The sequence below is a fragment of the Siphateles boraxobius genome, unplaced genomic scaffold, assembly GCF_051911475.1.
Source record: "Siphateles boraxobius isolate OS27281-9 unplaced genomic scaffold, OSU_SipBor_1 19, whole genome shotgun sequence".
In the NCBI taxonomy this organism is placed as follows: Eukaryota; Metazoa; Chordata; class Actinopteri; order Cypriniformes; family Leuciscidae; genus Siphateles; species Siphateles boraxobius.
Genome location: NW_027508799.1, coordinates 1,625,611 through 1,649,705, shown reverse-complemented (window position 1 = coordinate 1,649,705; position 24,095 = coordinate 1,625,611). Strand labels below are relative to the sequence as shown.

The 24,095-nt window shown below is 45.1% G+C and overlaps 12 non-coding genes across 12 annotated transcripts; all 12 read right to left on the bottom strand.

The window, feature by feature from the left end:
• Positions 1-4,879: 4,879 nt before the first annotated feature.
• Positions 4,880-4,951, bottom strand: trnaq-uug (transfer RNA glutamine (anticodon UUG)). Its single transcript has one exon. It is a non-coding gene; the product is annotated as a tRNA-Gln (tRNA).
• Positions 4,952-5,175: 224 nt separating this feature from the next.
• Positions 5,176-5,249, bottom strand: trnai-aau (transfer RNA isoleucine (anticodon AAU)). The gene has a single exon. It is a non-coding gene; the product is annotated as a tRNA-Ile (tRNA).
• Positions 5,250-5,337: 88 nt separating this feature from the next.
• Positions 5,338-5,409, bottom strand: trnap-agg (transfer RNA proline (anticodon AGG)). The gene has a single exon. It is a non-coding gene; the product is annotated as a tRNA-Pro (tRNA).
• A 2,756-nt stretch (positions 5,410-8,165) lies between these two features.
• On the bottom strand, positions 8,166-8,237 carry trnaq-uug (transfer RNA glutamine (anticodon UUG)). The gene has a single exon. It is a non-coding gene; the product is annotated as a tRNA-Gln (tRNA).
• Positions 8,238-8,327: 90 nt separating this feature from the next.
• trnaf-gaa (transfer RNA phenylalanine (anticodon GAA)) lies at positions 8,328-8,400 on the bottom strand. Its single transcript has one exon. It is a non-coding gene; the product is annotated as a tRNA-Phe (tRNA).
• Positions 8,401-8,851: 451 nt separating this feature from the next.
• trnaf-gaa (transfer RNA phenylalanine (anticodon GAA)) lies at positions 8,852-8,924 on the bottom strand. The gene has a single exon. It is a non-coding gene; the product is annotated as a tRNA-Phe (tRNA).
• Positions 8,925-9,017: 93 nt separating this feature from the next.
• trnai-aau (transfer RNA isoleucine (anticodon AAU)) lies at positions 9,018-9,091 on the bottom strand. Its single transcript has one exon. It is a non-coding gene; the product is annotated as a tRNA-Ile (tRNA).
• An 88-nt stretch (positions 9,092-9,179) lies between these two features.
• Positions 9,180-9,251, bottom strand: trnap-agg (transfer RNA proline (anticodon AGG)). Its single transcript has one exon. It is a non-coding gene; the product is annotated as a tRNA-Pro (tRNA).
• Positions 9,252-12,117: 2,866 nt separating this feature from the next.
• trnaq-cug (transfer RNA glutamine (anticodon CUG)) lies at positions 12,118-12,189 on the bottom strand. Its single transcript has one exon. It is a non-coding gene; the product is annotated as a tRNA-Gln (tRNA).
• Positions 12,190-12,429: 240 nt separating this feature from the next.
• Positions 12,430-12,501, bottom strand: trnaq-uug (transfer RNA glutamine (anticodon UUG)). The gene has a single exon. It is a non-coding gene; the product is annotated as a tRNA-Gln (tRNA).
• A 90-nt stretch (positions 12,502-12,591) lies between these two features.
• trnaf-gaa (transfer RNA phenylalanine (anticodon GAA)) lies at positions 12,592-12,664 on the bottom strand. The gene has a single exon. It is a non-coding gene; the product is annotated as a tRNA-Phe (tRNA).
• A 255-nt stretch (positions 12,665-12,919) lies between these two features.
• trnap-agg (transfer RNA proline (anticodon AGG)) lies at positions 12,920-12,991 on the bottom strand. Its single transcript has one exon. It is a non-coding gene; the product is annotated as a tRNA-Pro (tRNA).
• Positions 12,992-24,095: the final 11,104 nt, after the last annotated feature.

Genomic DNA, 24,095 nt, shown 5'->3' with positions numbered 1-24,095 from the left:
GCCTGTTTTATATGATACACCTCCACAGCCTCGCCTACCTCCCTGATCTGCGAGGTGTATCTGAGGAACAGGTGTTTGTTGTCCGACAGCGGGTTGTCCCTCTCCTCCTCCCCCAAAATGCTGCTGACCAGATAGCAGGCATACCCCAGTGAGTTCTCCAGCAGCCACAGGAACCTCTGACCCTGGTGTTTCCCAAACTGGATCTTGCAGTGAGCCAGAACCAGGAACTGGTCTCCAGGATTCCCTCCATTCTGCCTCACAAAGGCAGTGGCCTCAGCCAGGACCTCCTCCTTACACCTGGCCTTCCCTGCCAACACGATCTTCCTCCTATTGGCCTCCTCAGTTGGCCCCATAAGGAGTCGACCCTCAGAGGTTCTTCGTAAAACCGGGTATGCATACATAATCTGAAAGGACACAGGCATAAACAGAACGTTACATAGCTGTCATATTCCAACTGAAAGTATTTTACTACAGAATTTCTTTTTAATGTAATTAATTATTATAATATTATAATAATTAATGATTATTATTATTATGAGCATAAGCATTATTGTTTTTATACAACTGTGAATCACTTTGAATTGCCTTGTGTACAAATTGTAAATAGTGTGATGAACTAATTAATAAGAAAATAAATAACACTTCTTGGTACAATCTTGCTGGTATCATGCCATGCTTAACTCTCTGGGGTCGAGAAACGCGCCGGCACGTTTTGCTGTTTTTTTTCCACATAGCAGCAACATAGACTTAAAATACTCCGTCATTTTTGGTCATATAAATAAAATCAACACATGATTATAAACTATAGAGGGTCTTCTTTTTTTGTGTACACTCACATTAACATCAAAACCGTGTGCTTTTGTAAAATGAAGAAAATAAACAGGGTGTGCTTTCTGCCTCTCTGTCTCCGTTAAAAAAAATTCTGGTGCACGTCTCTAAACTTAAACAAAGCTCAGCGAATACTATTCACACAAGCACGAGCAATATATCTTTATTATCATTTAAGTTTGTACTTTTAAAATATCTAATTCAAAACTAAAATAAATATTCTCTGTTTATGTAATCTATTAAAAAAGAGAGAGGTGTCAGCCGATCTCATTATCGTTCTCTTAGCTCATTATTCTGCTAATCTGACACGCCCACGGAGAGCGCGTGTGGTATTCAAACGCAAATGATCTGAAGCAACACATGCAAAGTGTCAACGCCCCTCATAAACGCGATGACACAACAAATGTAATCATCAGATTAATGTACCCTATTTCTTCTTGCGAGGCTGTGTGAGGAATAATCCTGGGACATTTACCTCAGAACATGTACTGTTTTTTTTTCATTTCGAGGAGCAACGGATCCATCTGATAAGTAAGTTTTTTTTTATTATTGTTCTAATCGCGATATCATAGTGTATGTAAACCGCAAAAAGACTGTTTAAATATGAATCGCGTCTGTGTGTGAATGAATGAACTGAACAGTTTTTACCAAACCCTATTGCTATACTGAGATGAGTGAAAATCGACTGAAATATGTTGAAATAACGTTAAAATGTCTTTGTATTAGCAACGTATTAAACTGCAAATTAATATGTATGCCCTAATATAGGCTCATAAAAACAAAAAACGACATGCCTATGTTACAGACGAAATATGAAAGACAACATTTCGTCGACTAGTTTTGGATAGATTATTAACTGTTTACTGTAAACTAGACTACTGCCACATTGAATAAGCTTTTGTTCACCAATTTCTGCTCAAATGTTATATATTAGGCTATGTTTGTTTTGTCAGAAATAAAGTCATCAACTAGGATGCTATTATAGTCTTTGTTCCAATGTAGGCTTTATTCAAACTAATGAATCCTTAACTTTGAAATATGTATGATAAAATGTATACTTTAGTTTTTACAAAGAAATATGAAATATCCATCTGAGAAGTAAGTTTTTTTATTAGTGTTCTAATTGCGATATCATAGTGTATGTAAACTGCAAAAAGACTGTTTAAATATGAATCGCGTCTGTGTGTGAATGAATGAACTGAACAGTTTTTACCAAACCCTATTGCTATACTGAGATGAGTGAAAATCGACTGAAATATGTTGAAATAACGTTAAAATGTCTTTGTATTAGCAACATATTAAACTGCAAATTAATATTTATATGCCCTAATATAGGCTATCATAAAAACAACAAACGATATGCCTATGTTACAGAAGAAATATGAAAGACAACATTTCGTTGACTAGTTTTTGGATAGATTATTAACTGTTTACTGTAGCCTAAACTATAGACTACTGCCACATTGAATAAGCTTTTGTTCACCAATTTCTGCTCAAATGTTAAATATATTAGGCTATGTTTGTTTTGTCAAAAATAAAGTCATCAACTAGTATGCTATTATAGTGTTTGTTCCAATGTAGGCTTTATTCAAACTAATGAATCCTTAACTTTGAAATATGTATGATAAAATGTATACTTTAGTTTTTACAAAGAAATATTACACTTGAAATATTGTTATTTTAATTGTTGCTGTAATTGTAACCTTTTTAATAAAATAGCAAATAATATATTTACAAGGTAGATGTAAACAAAATCTTAAAAGGTCAATATAAGCCTTCTCTTCAAATTATTTGTATTGTGTTTTATTAGTGACAAATTTGGGGAGAGGATACATATCCAAAACTTTCTGAAAATACAGTATGAGAATTAACTACACAATTACTAGAAATGTTCACCTTGGATATTATACAATTTGCAAGCAAAAATACAAGTGGAAAAATACTATTTTTTTATAGATTTTTCCAACTGTGAACCAATTTTGTAGTATATATACACATTTCTTTTCTTGTGTCCTTGTATTCTTTCTTGTGGCTCAGTGACACACCTGTGAAAAGCTCATTATGCAGGCTCATTAAGCAGGTCTTTTGTCTTCACAGGTGTGAATCAGACCATTATACATGAGTCACGCCCATTTCGCATATTGCCTTTCCAAACAAAAAGTGTTTTACTAAATTTAAATCAATGTGTTGTTTTATGTGAATGATTTGGAAGGATGATTTTCAGATCATTTTGAAGCAAAAATCCTAGGCGAGAACATCCATTAGTCAAAAGTCTTGTGGACACATATTTAGTATGTGTTTTGTGGCCTTATTTCAGAGATTTTAAGTTTTAGTTTTTTCAATAACCATGCATAAACAATATTCTCTCAAAAATACAAACATGTACATACATCTTGCTAACATATTATGGTAGCCCTGTTTGTGCTATATAGAGTGAATTTACACCTTTGCCATTAACATGTTTATAAATAACTGAAAAAGCACAAATGTTAGAGCATGTCAGAACACCTCCAGGACCCCAAAAACACATAGGACCCCAGAGGGTTAAATCGTTTTGTTTTGTTTAGCTTTTGTGGCAGAGATTACTAAGAAACACCAAATATAACATAAAGGCGTTTATGACAATTCATAATAATATGATCATCAAACAGATCTAAAACTTAAAATGGTATATCAAATCGTTTTGGTATATCTTTTATATCATAGTTGAGAATCATTTGTTGAAACAAAAAAACACTTGTTTTTGCCTATTCATGTCTTTTTAAATATGTATAACATAGTATTTAAAAAGATAACATAAATATGTATACTGGTGTATAACATAGTATAGTATAACATATATGAATTAAACTTTTTTTTTAAAGGTTTTAGTAAAAATCTTCTTGTGCTCAAAATAATGTAATGAATGACAAAAATGAGGATGGAGGAATCGAATGAAAGCTTTTTTATACATTGGAATACTTGATCACTCGAGCGTCACTTCATAGCGTCATCAGCAGCGCTCAAAGGATCTGCCCTCATGTTGTTGCAGTTTGTTTATTTAAGAAATTCATAATAAATAATAATAAAGCAAGATACCCTGTTGAAATATGTGTAATGTGTGGTTTATATAAACTGCAATGGTAAAGTATACTTTAAAACAGATTGTGACCGATGTGAAGGGGGAGGAGAATGTATACGTGCGTCACGTTTAGTCAATAAAACACTTCCGCATAGGATACACCTGTGTATCCTCGCTCATGACTCCTCTGAAAGCCTCCTCACTCCTCGATCCTCGCCTCCTCGCGGTGCAATTAGAGAATTGAGATGTCCTTCAAGATGGCTGAGCTCGATCGGTTTCCGGGTCAAAGGATGGAGAACAGAGGAACGAGGAGACGAGGAGGGATATTGAGAAGCACCCTATGTTTCCCCAATTCCGACTCGGTTTGAGAGTGCCAATTTCACCGCCACGTCAGCAGTTGCGCATCACCTCTGTTTTTTCCCTCCCTTCCGCGAAGAACCTAAAAAATGTTCTACCGAGATTTGAACTCGGATCGCTGGATTCAAAGCCCAGAGTGCTAACCATTACACCATGGAACCAACACACCCTCCCAGCTGTCTGTCTGAGAGGCAGATAGCGATGAGGCTAGGTGGAATCAGGTAGCCTAAAGGAGGCGGGCGTGGTTCCTCTGCCGAAACCCGAGATTGAACCAGGGACCTTTAGATCTTCAGTCTAACACTCTCCCAACTGAGCTATTTCAGCCAGGTACTTGTGCTGTTTAGCCTGGCAAATGAAGGTCCCACCGAGATTTGAATTCGGATCACTGGATTCAGAGCCCAGAGTGCTAACTCTTACACCATGGAACCTCGGCGTGTGTCAACTTTTCCCATGAGGTGCAAAGATTTAAGTCATTCAGTCCAGAAGCGCGATAGCAAGGAGCAAAAGAAGCCTTTGCCTTTTAAGCCCATGTTTCCCCAATTCCGACTCGGTTTGAGAGTGCCAATTTCACCGCCACGTCAGCAGTTGCGCATCACCTCTGTTTTTCCCCTCCCTTCCACAAAGATCCTAAAAAGGTTCCACCGAGATTTGAACTCGGATCACTGGATTCAAAGCCCAGAGTGCTAACCATTACACCATGGAACCAAAACACCCTGCTAACTGGCTGTCTGAGAGGTGGAATATGGTAGACTAAAAGAGGCGGAGGTTGTTCCTCTGCCAAAACCCGGGACCTTTAAATCTTCAGTCTAACGCTTTCCCAACTGAGCTATTTCGGCCAGGTACTTGTGTGGTTTAGCCAGCATGGATGTATGGGAGACCGCCCGTCATTTTCGAGAAGAGCAGAACGAAGGTCACAGAGAGAAAATGAGTGGCCCGTACGGGGATCGAACCCGCGACCTTGGCGTTATTAGCACCACGCTCTAACCAACTGAGCTAACCGGCCTCTCTCTGGCACATTTTATCCCCAATTGCTCAGAAATATCCTGGTTGCCCTAATCAGGCTGAAGAGATTAAAAGCAAAGCCTAATAATAGGCTCGTCCGGGATTTGAACCCGGGACCTCTCGCACCCTGAGCGAGAATCATACCCCTAGACCAACGAGCCGAAACATACATCCTCCGTGCTGCTGTCGGGCCGCAAACATTTCAGCTTCCATGGCTTAAAGCGCAATTTTCTTATTAAATCAACAATTAAAAGGTAGCCGGTGCAAAGTTTCCAGCACAGAGGAAATGGGGCCTCTTTTTTGTGGTCATTGGAAATCACGCTGCAGGACCTGCACACGAATAATGAGAAGCTTACTTACAGGAGCCTGGTCCGCAACACTGGACCCAGTTGATGTTGCAGGAGCAGAGGCAGCACTTGGCTGGACAGAAGGCTGTGGAGGAGACTGCAGAGGAGGCTGAGCAGGGCGCAGAGGAGGAGACTGCAGAGGAGGCTGGGCAGGGCGCAGAGGAGGAGACTGCAGAGGAGGCTGGGCAGGGTGCACAGGAGGAGACTGCAGAGGAGGCTGGGCAGGGTGCAGATGAGGAGACTGCAGAGGAGGCTGGGCAGGGCGCTGCAGTCCTGTGGGTGGCTGTAGTGAGGATAGTCCTGGTGCAAAAGGACAGGGGTTGAAAGCCTTGCTGGAAAGATGGGAGATGCTCTTTCCAGTGGACAGGAAGCTCTGCAGGCGACTGGGACACCTGGCCAGGGGTCCACAATGCTGGAGGAGCAGGATAAGGGGCAGGAGCAGGGGCAGTAGCACGAGCCGGGGCAAGAGCAGGGCCTCTCGAGCCTGCAGTGGCTGGAGAAAAAAGAAAAAACTTACCCACTTACAGGGTTTGGCTGGAGACAAAATCTTTTGTGCCAGCTGTGAAGCAAATAAATGCTTCCCCCGCGCCAACAGGGCCTTCACATTGGTCGCCAGCAGTGGGCTGTTCTTAGTGGCAGTAGGTGGAGGAGGAACAGACACAGTGGCAGTGGGCACAGCAGCAGTGAGGACAGATGCAGTGGGCACAGTGGTGGTGGGCACGTGGGCTGGAGCCTGCCTCTTCAGCACGTATGCTTTGAAAAGGGCCATATTGGTGTTAGGCCCGGCCTTTACCTTCTTCAGGTAGGTGATGAGAGCCTGGGCCTCCTTGCTTGGGTCCTCATACACCTCCTTTATTGACCTACCCTTAAAAACCCCAAACTCCACCATCAGACAACAAGAGTTTCTGTCCTCTGGGCCTCCTGCAGCATGGCCTGTTTTTTTCTGATACACCTCTACAGCCTCGCCTACCTCCCTGATCTGCGAGGTGTATCTGAGGAACAGGTGTTTGTTGTCCGACAGCGGGTTGTCCCTCTCCTCCTCCCCCAAAATGCTGCTGACCAGATAGCAGGCATACCACAGTGAGTTCTTCAGCAGCCACAGGAACCTCTGACCCTGGTGTTTCCCAAACTGGATCTTGCAGTGAGCCAGAACCAGGAACTGGTCTCCAGGATTCCCTCCATTCTGCCTCACAAAGGCAGTGGCCTCAGCCAGGACCTCCTCTTTACACCTGGCCCTCCCTGCCAACACGATCTTCCTCCTATTGGCCTCCTCAGTTGGCCCCATAAGGAGTCGACCCTCAGAGGTTCTTCGTAAAACCGGGTATGCATACATAATCTGAAAGGACACAGGCATAAACAGAACGTTACATAGCTGTCATATTCCAACTGAAAGTATTTTACTACAGCATTTTTTTTATGTAATTAATTATTATAATATTATAATAATTAATGATTATTATTATTATGAGCATAAGCATTATTGTTTTTTATACAACTGTGAATCACTTTGAATTGCCTTGTGTACAAATTGTAAATAGTGTGATGAACTAATTAATAAGAAAATAAATAACACTTCTTGGTACAATCTTGCTGGTATCATTTCATGCTTAAATCGTTTTGTTTTGTTTAGCTTTTGTGGCAGAGATTACTAAGAAACACCAAATATAACATAAAGGCGTTTATGACAATTCATAATAATATGATCATCAAACAGATCTAAAACTTAAAATGGTATATCAAATCGTTTTGGTATATCTTTTATAACATAGTTGAGAATCATTTGTTGAAACAAAAAAACACTTGTTTTTGCCTATTCATGTCTTTTTAAATATGTATAACATAGTATTTAAAAAGATAACATAAATATGTATACTGGTGTATAACATAGTATAGTATAACATATATGAATTAAACTTTTTTTTTTAAAGGTTTTAGTAAAAATCTTCTTGTGCTCAAAATAATGTAATGAATGACAAAAATGAGGATGGAGGAATCGAATGAAAGCTTTTTTATACATTGGAATACTTGATCACTCGAGCGTCACTTCATAGCGTCATCAGCAGCGCTCAAAGGATCTGCCCTCATGTTGTTGCAGTTTGTTTATTTAAGAAATTCATAATAAATAATAATAAAGCAAGATACCCTGTTGAAATATGTGTAATGTGTGGTTTATATAAACTGCAAAGGTAAAGTATACTTTAAAACAGATTGTGACCGATGTGAAGGGGGAGGAGAATGTATACGTGCGTCACGTTTAGTCAATAAAACAATTCCGCATAGGATACACCTGTGTATCCTCGCTCATGAATCCTCTGAAAGCCTCCTCACTCCTCGATCCTCGCCTCCTCGCGGTGCAATTAGAGAATTGAGATGTCCTTCAAGATGGCTGAGCTCGATCGGTTTCCGGGTCATAGGATGGAGGACAGAGGAACGAGGAGACGAGGAGGGATATTGAGAAGCACCCTATGTTTCCCCAATTCCGACTCGGTTTGAGAGTGCCAATTTCACCGCCACGTCAGCAGTTGCGCATCACCTCTGTTTTTTCCCTCCCTTCCGCGAAGAACCTAAAAAGGTTCTACCGAGATTTGAACTCGGATCGCTGGATTCAAAGCCCAGAGTGCTAACCATTACACCATGGAACCAACACACCCTCCCAGCTGTCTGTCTGAGAGGCAGATAGCGATGAGGCTTGGTGGAATCAGGTAGCCTAAAGGAGGCGGGAGTGGTTCCTCTGCCGAAACCCGAGATTGAACCAGGGACCTTTAGATCTTCAGTCTAACACTCTCCCAACTGAGCTATTTCGGCCAGGTACTTGTGCTGTTTAGCCTGGCAAATGAAGGTTCCACCGAGATTTGAATTCGGATCACTGGATTCAGAGCCCAGAGTGCGAACCCTTACACCATGGAACCTCGGCGTGTGTCAACTTTTCCCATGTGGTGCAGAGATGTAAGTCATTCAGTCCAGAAGCGCGATAGCAAGGAGCAAAAGAAGCCTTTGCTTTTTAAGCCCATGTTTCCCCAATTCCGACTCGGTTTGAGAGTGCCAATTTCACCGCGACGTCAGCAGTTGCGCATCACCTCTGTTTTTCCCCTCCCTTCCGCAAAGATCCTAAAAAGGTTCCACAGAGATTTTAACTCGAATCGCTGGATTCAAAGCCCAGAGTGCTAACTATTACACCATGGAACCAAAACACCCTGCTAACTGGCTGTCTGAGAGGTGGAATCAGGTAGACTAAAAGAGGCGGAGGTTGTTCCTCTGCCGAAACCCGGGATTGAACCAGGGACCTTTAAATCTTCAGTCTAACGCTCTCCCAACTGAGCTATTTCGGCCAGGTACTTATGTGGTTTAGCCAGCAGGGATGTATGGGAGACCGCCCGTCATTTTCGAGAAGAGCAGAGCGATGGTCACAGAGAGAAAATCAGTGGCCCGTACGGGGATCGAACCCGCGACCTTGGCGTTATTAGCACCACGCTCTAACCAACTGAGCTAACCGGCCTCTCTCTGGCACATTTTATCCCCAATTGCTCAGAGATATCCTGGTTGCCCTAATCAGGCTGAAGAGATTAACAGCAAAGCCTAATTATGGGCTCCTCCGGGATTTGAACCCGGGACCTCTCGCACCCTAAGCGAGAATCATACCCCTAGACCAACGAGCCGAAATATACATCCTCCCTGCTGCTGTCGGGCCGCAAACATTTCAGCTTCCATGGCTTAAAGCGCAATTTTTTGATTAAATCAACAATTAAAAGGTAGCCAGTGCAAAGTTTCCAGCACAGAGGAAATGGGGCCTCTTTTTTTGTGGTCATTGGAAATCACGCTGCAGGACCTGCACAAGAATAATGAGAAGCTTACTTATAGGAGCCTGGTCTACAACACTGGACCCAGTTGATGTTGCAGGAGCAAAGGCAGCACTTGGCTGGACAGAAGGCTGTGGAGGAGACTGCAGAGGAGGCTGAGCAGGGCGCAGAGGAGGAGACTGCAGAGGAGGCTGGGCAGGGCGCAGAGGAGGAGACTGCAGAGGAGGCTGGGCAGGGCGCAGAGGAGGAGACTGCAGAGGAGGCTGGGCAGGGTGCAGAGGAGGAGACTGCAGAGGAGGCTGGGCAGGGCGCTGCAGTCCTGTGGGTGGCTGTAGTGAGGATGGTCTTGGTGCAGAGGGACAGGGGTTGAAAGCCTTGCTGGAAAGATGGGAGTTGCTCTTTCCAGTGGACAGGAAGCTCTGCAGGCGACTGGGACACCTGGCCAGGGGTCCACAATGCTGGAGGAGCAGGATAAGGGGCAGGAGCAGGGGCAGTAGCACGAGCCGGGGCAGGAGCAGGGCCTCTCGAGCCTGCAGTGGCTGGAGAAAAAAGAAAAAACTTACCCACTTACAGGGTTTGGCTGGAGACAAAATCTTTTGTGCCAGCTGTGAAGCAAATAAATGCTTCCCCCGCGCCAACAGGGCCTTCACATTGGTCGCCAGCAGTGGGCTGTTCTTAGTGGCAGTAGGTGGAGGAGGAACAGACACAGTGGCAGTGGGCACAGCAGCAGTGAGGACAGATGCAGTGGGCACAGTGGCGGTGGGCACGTGGGCTGGAGCCTGCCTCTTCAGCACGTATGCTTTGAAAAGGGCCATATTGGTGTTAGGCCCGGCCTTTGCCTTCTTCAGGTAGGTGATGAGAGCCTGGGCCTCCTTGCTTGGGTCCTCATACACCTCCTTTATTGACCTACCCTTAAAATCCCCAAACTCCACCATCAGACACCAAGAGTCTCCTGTCCTGTGGGCATCCTGCAGCATGGCCTGTTTTTTTCTGATACACCTCTACAGCCTCGCCTACCTCCCTGATCTGCGAGGTGTATCTGAGGAACAGGTGTTTGTTGTCCGACAGCGGGTTGTCCCTCTCCTCCTCCCCCAAAATGCTGCTGACCAGATAGCAGGCATACCACAGTGAGTTCTTCAGCAGCCACAGGAACCTCTGACCCTGGTGTTTCCCAAACTGGATCTTGCAGTGAGCCAGAACCAGGAACTGGTCTCCAGGATTCCCTCCATTCTGCCTCACAAAGGCAGTGGCCTCAGCCAAGACCTCCTCTTTACACCTGGCCCTCCCTGCCAACACGATCTTCCTCCTATTGGCCTCCTCAGTTGGCCCCATAAGGAGTCGACCCTCAGAGGTTCTTCGTAAAACCGGGTATGCATACATAATCTGAAAGGACACAGGCATAAACAGAACGTTACATAGCTGTCATATTCCAACTGAAAGTATTTTACTACAGCATTTTTTTTATGTAATTAATTATTATAATATTATAATAATTAATGATTATTATTATTATGAGCATAAGCATTATTGTTTTTTATACAACTGTGAATCACTTTGAATTGCCTTGTGTACAAATTGTAAATAGTGTGATGAACTAATTAATAAGAAAATAAATAACACTTCTTGGTACAATCTTGCTGGTATCATGCCATGCTTAAATCGTTTTGTTTTGTTTAGCTTTTGTGGCAGAGATTACTAAGAAACACCAAATATAACATAAAGGCGTTTATGACAATTCATAATAATATGATCATCAAACAGATCTAAAACTTAAAATGGTATATCAAATCGTTTTGGTATATCTTTTATAACATAGTTGAGAATCATTTGTTGAAACAAAAAAACACTTGTTTTTGCCTATTCATGTTATCTTTTTAAATATGTATAACATAGTATTTAAAAAGATAACATAAATATGTATACTGGTGTATAACATAGTATAGTATAACATATATGAATTAAACTTTTTTTTTAAAAGGTTTTAGTAAAAATCTTCCTGTGCTCAAAATAATGTAATGAATGACACAAAAAATACTAAATTAACAACAACAAAAAAATGGTTTAAGGAGGATATAGCTTAATTAGCGGTCGGCTAATTATCTTGACAGTAGTGACATGTTTTTAACTGTATATCATGGTAAAGTTGCAGGTTCACATGTACAGAAGAAAACGTGTGCTATTACACGCTAGCTGGCTTTATTGCCATGTTTAATTGTCTAAAAACAAACACTGTTTATGAATAAATAATGATCGATTATAGAGTCGTGAAGAATAGACTTACCTGTTGCAAAGATTGCAAAGATGACGATAATAACAGCGGTCGCCGATTGGTCAAAAGTAAGCCACAGGAGCAGAGCCAGGAGAGAAACGCGATTGGTCAAAAGTAAGCCACAGGAGAGAAAGGCGATTGGTCAAAAGTAAGCCACAGGAGAGAAACACGATTGGTCAAAAGTAAGCCACAGGAGAGAACGCGATTGGTCAAAGGTAAGCCACAGCAGAGAAACACAATTGGCTCACGTGGGCTTACTTTGGGCTTACTTTGGCTCAATCGGTAGGAAGCAGTAGGCGCAAGCGAGAGGTAGTGGGATCGATGCCTGCATTCTCCAGTGCTGTCCATCCTTTTTACGCCCCACTTCAAGGGGCACTACCTAGATGAGCTCTTGCGGCTCAGTGCTGCCGAAAAAGTTTTTTCGAACGAGGTACTGCACACATTCCTGGCAAAAGCAGGTCCCACCGAAATTTGAACTCGGATCGCTGGATTCAGAGCCCAGAGTGCTAACCATTACACCATGGAACCTTGGCGTGTGTCAACTTTTCCCATGAGCAGCAGAGATTTAAGTCATTGAGTCCAGAAGCACGATAGCAAGGATTTAAGTCATTGAGTCCAGAAGCACGATAGCAAGGAGCAAATGAAGCCTTTGCTTTTTAAGCTATGTTTCCCCAATTCCGACTCGGTTTGAGAGTGCCAATTTCACCGCCACGTCAGCAGTTGCGCATCACCTCTGTTTTTTCCCTCCCTTCCGCAAAGAACCTAAAAAGGTTCCACCGAGATTTGAACTCGGATTTCTGGATTCAAAGCCCAGAGTGCTAATCATTACACCATGGAACCAACACACTCTGCTAGCTGGCTGTCTGAGAGGCAGACAGCGATGAGGCTAGGTGGAATCAGGTAGACTAAAAGAGGCGGACGTGGTTCCTCTGCCGAAACCCGGTATTGAACCAGGGACCTTTAGATCTTCAGTCTAACGCTCTCCCAACTGAGCCATTTCGGACAGATACTTGCATGGTTTAGCCAGCAGGGATGTCTGGGAGACCGCCCGTCATTTTCGAGAAGAGCAGAGCGAAGGTCCCAGAGAGAAAATGAGTGGCCCGTACGGGGATGAAACCCGCGACCTTGGCGTTACTAGCACCACGCTCTAAGCAACTTAGCTAACCGGCCTCTCTCTGGCACATTTTATCCCCAATTTCTCACAAATATCCTGGTTGCCCTAATCAGGCTGAAGAGATTAAAAGCAAAGCCTAATAATGGGCTCGTCTGGGATTTGAACCCGGGACCTCTCGCACCCTAAGCGAGAATCATACCCCTAGACCAACGAGCCAAAACATACATCCTCCCTGCTGCTGCCGGGCCGCAAACATTTCAGCTTCCATGGCTTAAAGCGCAATTTTTTGATTAAATCTACTATTAAAAGGTAGCCAGTGCAAAGTTTCCAGCACAGAGGAAATGCGGCCTCTTTTTTTGTGGTCATTGGAAATCACGCTGCAGGACCTGCACACGAATAATGAGAAGCTTACTTACAGGAGCCTGGTCTGCAACACTGGACCCAGTTGATGTTGCAGGAGCAGAGGCAGCACTTGGCTGGACAGAAGGCTGTGGAGGAGACTGCAGAGGAGGCTGAGCAGGGTGCAGAGGAGGAGACTGCAGAGGGGCTGGGCAGGGCGCAGAGGAGGAGACTGCAGAGGAGGCTGGGCAGGCCGCAGAGGAGGAGACTGCAGAGGAGGCTGGGCAGGGCGCAGAGGAGGAGACTGCAGAGGAGGCTGGGCAGGGCGCTGCAGTCCTGTGGGTGGCTGTAGTGAGGATGGTCCTGGTGCAGAGGGACAGGGGTTGAAGGCCTTGCTGGAAAGATTGGAGTTGCTCTTTCCAGTGGACAGGAAGCTCTGCAGGCGACTGGGACACCTGGCCAGGGGTCCACAATGCTGGAGGAGCAGGAAAAGGGGCAGGAGCAGGGGCAGTAGCACGAGCCGGGGCAGGAGCAGGGCCTCTCGAGCCTGCAGTGGCTGGAGAAAAAAGAAAAAACTTACCCCGGACCTCTCGCACCCTAAGCGAGAATCATACCCCTATACCAATGAGCCGAAACATACATCCTCCCTGCTGCTGCCGAGCCGCAAACATTCCAGCTTGCATGGCTTAAAGCGCAATTTTTTTATTAAATCTACAATTAAAAGGTAGCCAGTGCAAAGTTTCCAGCACAGAGGAAATGCGGCCTCTTTTGTTGTGGTCATTGGAAATCACGCTGCAGCACTTGCATACGAATAATGAGAAGCTTACTTACAGGAGCCTGGTCTGCAACACTGGACCCAGTTGATGTTGCAGGAGCAGAGGCAGCACTTGGCTGGACAGAAGGCTGTGGAGGAGACTGCAGAGGAGGCTGAACAGGGCGCAGAGGAGGAGACTGCAGAGGAGGCTGGGCAGGGCGCAGAGGAGGAGACTGCAGAGGAGGCTGGGCAGGGCGCAGAGGAGGAGACTGCAGAGGAGGCTGGGCAGGGCGCAGAGGAGGAGACTGCAGAGGAGGCTGGGCAGGGCGCTGCAGTCCTGTGGGTGGCTGTAGTGAGGATGGTCCTGGTGCAGAGGGACAGGGGTTGAAGGCCTTGCTGGAAAGATGGGAGTTGCTCTTTCCAGTGGACAGGAAGCTCTGCAGGCGACTGGGACACCTGGCCAGGGGTCCACATTGCTGGAGGAGCAGGACAAGGGGCAGGAGCAGGGGCAGTAGCACGAGCCGGGGCAGGAGCAGGGCCTCTCGAGCCTGCAGTGGCTGGAGCGTAAAAAAACACAACAAAATTATCTTATTGTTTTAGACTTTCACTGCATGACTTTCTCAGCTCTGCTGGACAGCTACTGCGATTACAAGGTTTACTGCAAAGCATGTATGATTAGTAGAGAGATGACATGATGATTAAAAGATGGAAGGAAGCAGTGAAAATCATCCTGTTTTTCATCCAAGCACCATTAGAAGAAATACAAGAAGAAAAAAAGATGGGATCAGCCAAGTGTGAAGCGAAGCAGACCAAACACTACAACAGCCACTTATTCCAAGGGGAGTGGGGGAAGTGTGAGATGACAAGAATGAGCTTTAGTCAGTGATTACGATAAAACATTAAATAAAACCTTTTACATACACCTTTAAATTATCTTTTTTCCTTTGAGGATGTTCACTCAAAGAGTGAATGTAGATTGACACCTGAGAAGTGCCATTCCTCTGTGTTGTGAAATAAAATAATATGTCATTTAAAAAATACTGTTTTGTTTTATTTGTAATTGTTTGTAAAATATTGTTTAAGATTTACATACCTTGAGGAAGTTGTTCCTCAGCTTGCGAGGCTACAGTTGCCATCTCCAGGTCATCTTCCTCCTCAAAAAAATCCGTAGCAGCAGAGTCTGTAAAATAACATAAAACACTAAGCACATGTCACCAACACACTTGTATGCGTTAAGTGATACTCACCACATGTAAAGAGCTGTCTCCGGGCTGCGGACTCAGACGCAGGTGGTACACGTGGTCCTGCAGCTGTTGAACACGTATTTTCGTTAGACATATATACTGCATAATATATACTGTAATGATTTTAAAGCTTGCAAATCACTTACAGGGTTTGGCTGGAGACAAAATCTTTTGTGCCAGCTGTGAAGCAGATAAATGCTTCCCCCACGCCAACAGGGCCTTCACATTGGTCGCCAGCAGTGGCCTGTTCTTAGTGGCAATAGGTGGAGGAGGAACAGACACAGTGGCAGTGGGCACAGCAGCAGTGAGGACAGATGCAGTGGGCACAGTGGTGGTGGGCACGTGGGCTGGAGCCTGCCTCTAAAGGCACGTATGCTTTGAAAAGGGCCATATTGGTGTTAGGCCCGGCCTTTGCCTTCTTCAGGTAGGTGATGATAATAGCCTGGGCCTCCTTGCTTGGGTCCTCATACACCTCCTTCATTGACCTATCCCTAAAATCCCCAAACTCCACCATCAGACATCCAGAGTCTCCTGTCCTCTGGGCCTCCTGCAGCATGGCCTGTTTTATATGACACACCTCCACAGCCTCGCCTACCTCCCTGATCTTCGAGGTGTATCTGAGGAACAGGTGTTTGTTGTCAGACAGCGGGTTGTCCCTCTCCTCCTCCCCCAAAATGCTGCTGACCAGATAGCAGGCATACCCCAGTGAGTTCTCCAGCAGCCACAGGAACCTCTGACCCTGGTGTTTCCCAAACTGGATCTTGCAGTGAGCCAGAACCAGGAACTGGTCTCCAGGATTCCCTCCATTCTGCCTCACAAAGGCAGTGGCCTCAGCCAGGACCTCCTCCTTACACCTGGCCCTCCCTGCCAACACGATCTTCCTCCTATTGGCCTCCTCAGTTGGCCCCATAAGGAGTCGACCCTCAGAGGTTCTTCGTAAAACCGGGTATGCATACATAATCTGAAAGGACACAGGCATAAACAGAACGTTACATAGCTGTCATATTCCAACTGAAAGTATTTTACTACAGCATTTCTTTTTTATGTAATTAATTATTATAATATTATAATAATTAATGATTATTATTATTATGCGCATAAGCATTATTGTTTTTACACAACTGTGAATCACTTTGAATTGCCTTGTGTACAAATTGTAAATAGTGTGATGAACTTTTTAATAAGAAAATCAATAACACTTCTTGGTACAATCTTGCTGGTATCATGCCATGCTTAAATCGTTTTGTTTTGTTTAGCTTTTGTGGCAGAGATTACTAAGAAACACCAAATATAACATAAAGGCGTTTATGACAATTCATAATAATATGATCATCAAACAGATCTAAAACTTAAAATGGTATATCAAATCGTTTTGGTATATCTTTTATAACATAGTTGAGAATCATTTGTTGAAACAAAAAAACACTTGTTTTTGTCAGGAATCAATCAGATTCATTCCCATCCACCACTCAAAGGTCACTCTCCCCGGAATATTAACCAGTCACACCTGTTCACAATCAGTCACCTCGTTACCCAGCCCTATAAAACACTCACGCACACCCCAGTCATTGTCAAGCCTCCAACAGGAGAAGACCGTTACCCACGATTTCCCGAAGTTTCCAAGTCTGCCAACGAAGATCCATCACGTAACTATACTCACCCCTGAATATACTCACCTTTGTCTCCCTGTCTTGCTGTCTCCAGTATTCCAGTCTGGTTCCCTGTTTCCCGAGTCCTGCCATTTGAATCCAAGTGCTCCACGTGTCCACCGAGATCTCCCTGTTCCTCCCTGGATCTGAAACAGAAAAGTATTCGTATCACTGGACATTGTCTACCCACGTCCAACTCTCTGAAGAAGGGTCTGCTCACCTGGGATCCTCTGCACGACGTGATCGTCAACGCACATGAACTTTGTCTCTGCACATATATCACTGTAAATAAACTCACGTTTGCTTTCACTTACCTCCGCCTCTGTGCCTGTATCCTGACAGAAGGCTTGACCAGAACAGAAAAGTTAAACAGCGCGATGGAAGCTACCCGCCATGGTGATAACCCTGTACAGTCTACAGCCACTGTTCAAAATTCCGGTCAGTCTACGCTCAGCACTTCCGCAGACTCCACTTCTTCGATGATATGCTTCGCTAACCAAGCATCACGTCCAGCGCCATTCTCCGGACGGGTGGAGGATTGCAACGGGTTCCTGCTTCAGTGTTCGCTTGCTCTGGAACAGCAAAATCAGTTATATCCCACAGAAAGATCGAAAATCGCTTTTATCATCCAACAGTTATCCGGGGCTGCTTTGAGATGGGCTGAAACCATGTGGTTACAGGAGTCCACTACAACCTCATCGGTACAAGGGTTTGTAAACCATTTTAAAGAAGTTTTCGGACGACCAGTTGATGATTCTTCCACCAGTGACAAACTACTGCAACTATACCAAGGTCGAAGATCGGTTTCTGAGTATTCGTTGGAATTTCGCACTTTAGCCTCTGCAAGTGGGTGGAACGAGAAGGCGCTCATTTCTGTTTACTGACGTGGTCTGAATCCTGCTCTCCGTCTGCAAATGGCGATATATGATGACAGTCTGGGTGTTGAAAAATTTATCCAACAAGCTCTCCGTGTGCATCAACGATCTCAGGGCTGTTATCTAGAAAATCGCCGACCCACTAGTAATTCTCAGTATCCCACGGAAGCTCCGCCCGAAGCAGATGGAGAAAAGATGCAATTGGATACTTACCGACTGTCCCCAGCGGAACGTGCCCGGCGCCGTGAACTCAGGTTATGTCTGTATTGTGGAATGGGAGGACACTTTCGTCAGTCATGTCCGACTCGACCCCCCAGAATGCTTGTGAGTTCTGTCTTTACGGCCGATTCGGTATCAGCCCCACTAACTATTTCAGTGATCTTAAAATCCACGACTTTCCATGTTTCTGCCACAGCCATAGTGGACTCCGGGTCGGCAGGAAACTTCATTTCCGGAAGGCACTGCCAAAAACTCGAGCTCGAGAAATCAGCCACCGCCAGACCATACTCCATCCATGCAGTGACGGGTGAAACCATAAATAAGGGGTATGTCACAGCTCAGATTAAACCCATCATCCTGGGTGTCGAAAATACACATCACGAACTTTTTGAACCTTTCATATTAGAGAACAGTCAGACTGATCTAATTCTGGGTCGCCCATGGCTTATTCGACATCAACCCAATATCAACTGGTCATCTGGTAAGATCCTGAACTGGGGGTGTAGGTGTGCATCCAGAACTGCCGAGTTGGCGACCACATCCATCGTTGATGCACCTAACATTGTCCCAGTAAACTCAACCTCCATCGAAAGCCCCACTGAGAGTCTGTCCGTTTCCATACCTACCTGTTATTCCTCGTTTGCAGATGTGTTCAATCCTGTCGAGGCTGCTAAATTACCCCCTCATCGAGCTTGGGATTGTGCGATCGACCTTGTTCCAGGAGAACCCATTCCTAAGGGACGAATCTACTCCCTGTCTATTCCCGAACAGAAAGCCATGCAACAGTACATTGAAGAGGCTCTGAAACAGGGGTATATCCGTTCCTCCACGTCACCTGCTGCTGCCAGCTTTTTCTTTGTTCCTAAGAAGGATGGCGGACTACGTCCTTGTATCGACTATCGAACCCTGAACAGAATAACCTTGAAGTTCAGCTATCCACTACCGTTGGTTCCTTCCTCACTGGAGCAGCTGCGTGAGGCCAAGATGTTCACTAAACTGGACTTGAGGAGCGCATATAACCTCATCCGAATTCGAGAAGGCGACGAATGGAAAACCGCGTTCATCACCCCTGCTGGCCACTACGAATATTTGGTTATGCCGTATGGACTGGTCAACGCTCCTTCCATCTTTCAAAGCTTTATGGACGAGGTACTCCGAGATTATCTGAACCGATTCGTAATAATCTACATCGATGACATTTTAATCTATTCCAAGGATCCAGTGGAACACCAACGACACGTCTCCTTAGTCCTCCAACGGCTACGTGAGTTCTCTTTGTTCCTAAAAGCAGAAAAATGCTCATTTCACCAAACTTCAGTCGAATTCCTAGGCTATCAACTCAGTGAAAGAGGAGTACAGATGGACGATCGCAAGACCAAGGCGATCACTTCCTGGCCAACCCCACAGACGGTAAAAGAATTGCAAAGATTCCTTGGCTTTGCCAACTTTTATCGGAGGTTCGTTCACCAGTACAGCCTGCTAACAGCTCCTCTAACGTCACTCCTAAAGGGAAAGCCAAAATCGCTGCTCTGGACTGAGGAAGCCGACCACGCATTCCAGTCTTTGAAAACCGCCTTCACCACTGCCCCTCTACTCCGACATCCTAATCCCGAAGAGATGTTCATCGTAGAAGTCGATGCCTCCACCACTGGAGTAGGAGCAGTGTTGTCTCAGTATTCCAATTTGTCACCCAAACCTATGCCATGTGCGTTCTTCTCCCACAAGTTGTCACCCGCCGAAGTAAACTATGATATCGGCAATCGGGAACTCCTGGCGGTAAAACTTGCGCTTGAAGAATGGCGACACTGGTTGGAGGGCGCCAAACACCCGTTCCTGGTTCTCACCGACCATAAGAACCTCCAGTATCTGAAAGAAGCAAAACGACTCAATCCACGCCAGGCTAGATGGGCGCTTTTCTTCACTCGACTTCACTTCCAGATCTCCTATCGTCCAGGCTCCAAGAACGTCCGAGCGGATGCTCTGTCTCGTCTCCATGCTCCTGAAACTCACCATGAAGAACCCGAGAACATCTTTCCAGAGAAAATCTTTGTCAATCCCATTCAGTGGGACTTAAACGAACAACTGATGGAATTGTCTCGAAACCAACCCAGTCCTACGGAATGCCCAGCTGGGAAAATCTACGTACCCGATGAATTCCGTATATCACTTATCTCCTCAGCGCACTCCTCCGTTGGTACGGGTCACCCAGGAGTCACCAAAACCTGCTCCATTCTCCAAAACTGCTACTGGTGGCCCAACATGCTCCGAGACGTCAAATCATTCATCAAGGGGTGCATCCTATGTGCAATGAACAAAAACCCTCGTCATTTGCCCGCAGGAAAACTCATGCCTCTGCCCGTTCCCCAAAGACCCTGGTCGCACATTGGGGTGGATTTTGTGACTGATCTTCCACCCTCCGAAGAGAACACCTGCATCCTGGTGGCCGTCGACCGCTTTTCGAAAGCGTGTAAGCTGATTCCCCTGAGAAACTTACCCACAGCATTTGCAACCGCAGAACTTTTAATGGAACATGTCTTCCAGAATTTCGGCCTCCCAGAGGACATTGTATCAGATAGGGGGCCTCAATTCATTTCAAAAGTTTGGCGAGCCTTCTTTGCACTGATGAATGTCACCGTAAGTCTCACTTCAGGGTATCACCCACAGGCTAATGGTCAGGCAGAACGAAAAATCCAGGATGTCAGCCGTTTCCTCCGAACTTTCTGCCATGCCAATCAGCACCTCTGGAGTCGTTACCTCGTGTGGGCAGAGTATGCCCAAAATTCCCTTAGACAAACCTCCACCAACCTGACTCCGTTCCAATGCATTCTGGGTTACCAACCTCCACTGTTCCCGTGGTCCGGGGAACCCTCAGAAGTCCCAGCAGTTAACGCCTGGTTCCGGGACAGTGAGAGAATATGGAACCAAGCTCACCATCACCTCCAACAAGCCATAAACCGTCACAGTCACTTTGCAGACACTCACCGAAGCAACACCCCCGAATACCAACCTGGACAATTGGTTTGGCTCTCAACAAAAGATATCCGTTTGAGACTACCCTGTCGCAAGTTAAGTCCAAGATACATTGGTCCGTTTCCCATAACAAGACAAATCAATCCAGTTACCTACCAGCTCCGTCTGCCAAGTCACTACCGCATCCACCCCTCATTCCATGTTTCCCTCCTGAAGCCCCATCACTCACCTGTTCCAGTCCACTCTACAGATCTAGCACAAGATGAAAATCCTCCGGTACCCCCCATTGAAACAGAATCCATCTTCGCTGTAAGAGAGATCCTGGACTCCCGACGTCGGGGTGGTCTACTCGAGTATCTGGTTGACTGGGAAAATTATGGACCGGAAGAGAGGTGTTGGATACCTCGTAAGGACATCCTTGATCCCATGCTACTCACTGCCTTCCACGAACAACACCCTGACAAACCTGCTCCTCGACCTCGAGGTAGACCCCCACGACGTCGGGGTCCTAGGTCCGCTGGCGCGGACGCTGGAGGAGGGGGTAGTGTCAGGAGTCAATCAGATTCATTCCCATCCACCACTCAAAGGTCACTCTCCCCGGAATATTAACCAGTCACACCTGTTCACAATCAGTCACCTCGTTACCCAGCCCTATAAAACACTCACGCACACCCCAGTCATTGTCAAGCCTCCAACAGGAGAAGACCGTTACCCACGATTTCCCGAAGTTTCCAAGTCTGCCAACGAAGATCCATCACGTAACTATACTCACCCCTGAATATACTCACCTTTGTCTCCCTGTCTTGCTGTCTCCAGTATTCCAGTCTGGTTCCCTGTTTCCCGAGTCCTGCCATTTGAATCCAAGTGCTCCACGTGTCCACCGAGATCTCCCTGTTCCTCCCTGGATCTGAAACAGAAAAGTATTCGTATCACTGGACATTGTCTACCCACATCCAACTCTCTGAAGAAGGGTCTGCTCACCTGGGATCCTCTGCACGACGTGATCGTCAACGCACATGAACTTTGTCTCTGCACATATATCACTGTAAATAAACTCACGTTTGCTTTCACTTACCTCCGCCTCTGTGCCTGTATCCTGACAGTTTTTGCCTATTCATGTCTTTTTAAATATGTATAACATAGTATTTAAAAAGATAACATAAATATGTATACTGGTGTATAACATAGTATAGTATAACATATATGAATTAAACTTTTTTTTTAAAGGTTTTAGTAAAAATCTTCTTGTGCTCAAAATAATGTAATGAATGACACAAAAAAATACTAAATTAACAACAACAAAAAAAATGGTTTAAGGAGGATATAGCTTAATTAGCGGTCGGCTAATTATCTTGACAGTAGTGGCATGTTTTTTACTGTATATCATGGTAAAGTTGCAGGTTCACATGTACAGAAGAAAACGTGTGCTATTACACGCTAGCTAGCTTTATTGGCATGTTTAATTGTCTAAAAACAAACACTGTTTATTAATAAATAATGATCGATTATACAGTCGTGAAGAATAGACTTACCTGTTGCAAAGATGACGATAATTACTACTGATGACGACTACTTCCTGCTCAGCTACTGTTCGGACGCTCTCGCTTACTGCTCCGCGCTTTGCTCTATCGCTTTTATATTTCTATATTTTATCTCCTTTTATCACCTAATTTTAACTTCAGCAAATCAGCACAGTGCTCAAACGCTTGGATTACTACAAAAAAAAAGCAGAATTATTTTATTCGACCAGCCTCCCACTGAAAGCTTACATTCCGGGGAAGAGAAAACACAACTGCCTACATTCATAAGGATAAGAAAATGCCTCCTCTGGAATCTACTTGCTGCTCCAACTGCCACAGACTTTTACAAAGGATTGCAATTCTTGAAACAAAGTTAATTGCGGGACCACCAAACCAGACGGAACACACAACAGAGTTTCGTCATGGACGTCCTCAGCATACAGCCGGTGAGTCCCATGAATCTAGTGCTTCTCGACCGGCCATACTGAGTGTAGAGAAACAAGCCGATCGTTTTACTAATCGATGGCACAAACAGGGTGCGAGACCCAAAGGCACTCGAGACATCAGATTGTCACGAGCATCACATATTACTGCAGTAGCATCCTCTACCCCAGATACGGCTCTGACAAGGACTGCAAACACTGGTCTCCTACCACCGCCTATACATCTTGAGAACAGATTTGAAGTATTAATGAATGAGGAATCCCCAAATTTGATGAATGTGATCGCACACAGACAGAATCAGCCAGTAGCTAACACTGATGCTAACTGGGGCTCAAGGTCGAGCAGACAGCGGCACTCAGCTCACAGTGCAGCCGAGCCCAGGACTCTGATAGTGGGCGACTCCGTAATCAGAAACATTAATAGCAGGGATACAACAACGTGCTGCCTTCCACAAGCAACAACTTCTGATGTAAACAGGGAACTTCAGAACATTCTGATGAAACATAAGACTGCAAATCGACTCATCATTCATGTGGGGAAGAATGATATTCATAAAGAGCAGTCGGAACTTCTTAAAAAGGATTTCAATGAACTTTTTGAAACACTTAAAAGACTGAAAGTTCAAACATTCATCAGTGGACCACTCCCAGCAAGAGGAACAAACAGGTTTTCACGGTTGCTTGGGCTTAATACATGGCTGCAAAAAACCTGCAATATAAAAGGAGTGAACTTTATTGACAACTTCAATCTTTTCTGGAGTCAGAGGCAACTGTTTCAACAGGATGGCCACCACCCAAACAAACTTGGTTCAAGAGTGCTAAAGGACAATATCTACTTCTCCCTCCGTCATCCTTCTGCAATGTGTGCCAATCCACTCAACCTGAATGGCACACACACACCTGGATACAGTATGAATGACCACAGGATTTCACTTCAGCACCTGCATGGACATGCGGTTGACACATCACACAAGGACAGTGATAACACCACTCAGCCACAACAACCTCTGCTCACGGACACAATCTCAGCTGAGCCCTGCCCACAGAGCTCACCACAGACAGACTGTGACATACCAGCACTGCTCCAAGATACAGCACCCATAGACGACTTTCTGGAAAACAGCCAGGGAAACCAGGACAGCATATTACAGCCTCCAATAACACCAGAGCAAAAATCCCTCTCACCGGAAACATTATCACTCTCTCCAGCATCTCCACTTCTGTGCTTCTCAGAGAAAATGGAACAACTGGTGCATGCTGGAACTAGACTATCCCACTCTTTTGCTGCGAGCCCCCAGATACCAACC